Raw genomic sequence first — 3,507 nt, 5'->3', positions numbered from 1 at the left:
CTACGTTTACTGCCCAAGATACGCAAATGAACTGGAAATCCGTTGTTGAGCGGTTGTTCACGCTGGAGGTGAATCTGTGATGGCGACGATCGGTACAGCTATTAACCGGTTGTTTCAGCGGTACCCGCCACATCCACACGCGTGACTAGGCCCATGTGGGTATGAAGCGATACGCGGCGGTGGCTTGGTGGGACTGTTCCCGGCCGGTGAAGGGGGGCCGCCCGGCGTGTTGGCCGCGCGCTGCGTGGGCGCACGCGCAACAGGCGGCTGGTGGGGGGCGCCGAGTGGCAGGAGCGCCAGCCGACGGGCCCGGCAGGCGGCGCAGCTACGCTGCGGCGCACCCTGCACGCGGCGCCTGGCGGCCAAAGTTGGTTCAGCCGAGCCCGGTGCGAAGCGCGGTGGACATCTGCAGTGTGCTGGTCTGATTGAGGACTGTGTGCGTTGAGGATGCGCCGCCGCCTGGCACTCGGCGCCGCGACGCCGTCTGCTGCTCGGTCGCCCCAGCGGTTCTCGCAGGTGGTTTGTATCGCAGTTGTGCGGACGTGTTGGCGCGTGCGCTGTGCTGGGAGAGTTCGCTTCTGCACCCAAGTGGGGCTTTGCCCTTGTGTGGCGCTGGCGTTGGAGCTGCCGGTCACCATAGGTGGCGCGTGTTGTCTCCCGCCGGCAATGCCACGACAGCACGCTCCCGGGCCTCTGTCGGCAGCGGCAAGCTCAGTTGGGAGCAAGGGTGTTCGCACTAAAACCGTCTACTCGCCTAACTCCGGGCGATTGCGCCTCTCTCGAAACCGACCAAGTACCTAGGACGGCGCTGCGCGCCGCCGGGACCTGAGAGGGTTTCGAGGTGTATCGTGCAGGGGAGCTCGGCCTCCTCCTGTTTGCAGAATAATTGAGCGGACGCTTGCGTGTTCGCGCGGGCCCCCGGGACACACTCCCGGGCGGCCGGCTGCTCAGCTCTAGTTGACGCAGCTCCCTGGTTGATCCTGCCAGTAGTCATATGCTTGTCTCAAAGATTAAGCCATGCATGTCTCAGTACAAGCCGCATTAAGGTGAAACCGCGAATGGCTCATTAAATCAGTTATGGTTCCTTAGATCGTACCCACGTTACTTGGATAACTGTGGTAATTCTAGAGCTAATACATGCAAACAGAGTCCCGACCAGAGATGGAAGGGACGCTTTTATTAGATCAAAACCAATCGGATTGGCTTGTCTGGTCCGTTTGCCTTGGTGACTCTGAATAACTTTGGGCTGATCGCACGGTCCTCGTACCGGCGACGCATCTTTCAAATGTCTGCCTTATCAACTGTCGATGGTAGGTTCTGCGCCTACCATGGTTGTAACGGGTAACGGGGAATCAGGGTTCGATTCCGGAGAGGGAGCCTGAGAAACGGCTACCACATCCAAGGAAGGCAGCAGGCGCGCAAATTACCCACTCCCGGCACGGGGAGGTAGTGACGAAAAATAACGATACGGGACTCATCCGAGGCCCCGTAATCGGAATGAGTACACTTTAAATCCTTTAACGAGTATCTATTGGAGGGCAAGTCTGGTGCCAGCAGCCGCGGTAATTCCAGCTCCAATAGCGTATATTAAAGTTGTTGCGGTTAAAAAGCTCGTAGTTGGATTTGTGTCCCACGCTGTTGGTTCACCGCCCGTCGGTGTTTAACTGGCATGTATCGTGGGACGTCCTGCCGGTGGGGCGAGCCGAAGGGGTGCTTTCGCGTCCCGAGGCGGACCCCGTTTAAATCCTACCAGGGTGCTCTTTGTTGAGTGTCTCGGTGGGCCGGCACGTTTACTTTGAACAAATTAGAGTGCTTAAAGCAGGCAAGCCCGCCTGAATACTGTGTGCATGGAATAATGGAATAGGACCTCGGTTCTATTTTGTTGGTTTTCGGAACCCGAGGTAATGATTAATAGGGACAGGCGGGGGCATTCGTATTGCGACGTTAGAGGTGAAATTCTTGGATCGTCGCAAGACGAACAGAAGCGAAAGCATTTGCCAAGTATGTTTTCATTAATCAAGAACGAAAGTTAGAGGTTCGAAGGCGATCAGATACCGCCCTAGTTCTAACCATAAACGATGCCAGCCAGCGATCCGCCGCAGTTCCTCCGATGACTCGGCGGGCAGCCTCCGGGAAACCAAAGCTTTTGGGTTCCGGGGGAAGTATGGTTGCAAAGCTGAAACTTAAAGGAATTGACGGAAGGGCACCACCAGGAGTGGAGCCTGCGGCTTAATTTGACTCAACACGGGAAACCTCACCAGGCCCGGACACCGGAAGGATTGACAGATTGATAGCTCTTTCTTGATTCGGTGGGTGGTGGTGCATGGCCGTTCTTAGTTGGTGGAGCGATTTGTCTGGTTAATTCCGATAACGAACGAGACTCTAGCCTGCTAACTAGTCGCGTGACATCCTTCGTGCTGTCAGCGATTACTTTTCTTCTTAGAGGGACAGGCGGCTTCTAGCCGCACGAGATTGAGCAATAACAGGTCTGTGATGCCCTTAGATGTTCTGGGCCGCACGCGCGCTACACTGAAGGAATCAGCGTGTCTTCCTAGGCCGAAAGGTCGGGGTAACCCGCTGAACCTCCTTCGTGCTAGGGATTGGGGCTTGCAATTGTTCCCCATGAACGAGGAATTCCCAGTAAGCGCGAGTCATAAGCTCGCGTTGATTACGTCCCTGCCCTTTGTACACACCGCCCGTCGCTACTACCGATTGAATGATTTAGTGAGGTCTTCGGACTGGTACGCGGCATCGACTCTGTCGTTGCCGATGCTACCGGAAAGATGACCAAACTTGATCATTTAGAGGAAGTAAAAGTCGTAACAAGGTTTCCGTAGGTGAACCTGCGGAAGGATCATTACCGACTAGACTGCATGTCTTTCGATGTGCGTGTCGTGTCGCGCAACACGCTACCTGTACGGCAGTGGCCGTGCGCCGCGTGCGGAACCACGCGTGCCTCTCAAAACTAGCGGAAGTGTTGTTGTTGTGTGGTACGAGCGCTGAAGCTCTGGAGCGGCTGGCCTGCGGTACCTGGCGCCTGGCGCCGGTTTTGAATGACGTTCGCCCGAGTGCCTGTCCGCTCCGGTGTGGAGCCGTACGACGCCCATCGGCTGTGAGGCCGTTGGACACAAAAAAAATAGTGGAACAGGGGCCGTCAGACGCCTCAGTCCCGCAAATGCTACTGTCTTGAAAGAGACAGTGGGAGACTGAAAAGGAAAAGATCACCCAGGACGGTGGATCACTCGGCTCGTGGGTCGATGAAGAACGCAGCAAATTGCGCGTCGACATGTGAACTGCAGGACACATGAACATCGACGTTTCGAACGCACATTGCGGTCCATGGATTCCGTTCCCGGGCCACGTCTGGCTGAGGGTCGGCTACGTATACTGAAGCGCGCGGCGTTTGTCCCGCTTCGGAGACGTGGGAGTGTCGTGGTCGCCTGTGTGGCCGGCCGCGTCTCCTTAAACGTGCGATGCGCGCCCGTCGCCTGGCGGTTCGCATACCGG

General features: G+C 56.8%; 2 non-coding genes across 2 annotated transcripts; both read left to right on the top strand.

Moving 5' to 3' along the window:
- Positions 1-967: 967 nt before the first annotated feature.
- LOC126326341 (small subunit ribosomal RNA) lies at positions 968-2,860 on the top strand. The gene has a single exon (XR_007560597.1). It is a non-coding gene; the product is annotated as a small subunit ribosomal RNA (ribosomal RNA).
- A 362-nt stretch (positions 2,861-3,222) lies between these two features.
- LOC126326338 (5.8S ribosomal RNA) lies at positions 3,223-3,377 on the top strand. Its single transcript, XR_007560595.1, has one exon. It is a non-coding gene; the product is annotated as a 5.8S ribosomal RNA (ribosomal RNA).
- Positions 3,378-3,507: the final 130 nt, after the last annotated feature.

This window comes from Schistocerca gregaria, unplaced genomic scaffold, assembly GCF_023897955.1.
Source record: "Schistocerca gregaria isolate iqSchGreg1 unplaced genomic scaffold, iqSchGreg1.2 ptg000983l, whole genome shotgun sequence".
Lineage (NCBI taxonomy): Eukaryota > Metazoa > Arthropoda > Insecta > Orthoptera > Acrididae > Schistocerca > Schistocerca gregaria.
The sequence above is the reverse complement of the archived record's forward strand: the minus strand, read 5'-3'. Positions and strand labels throughout refer to the sequence as shown.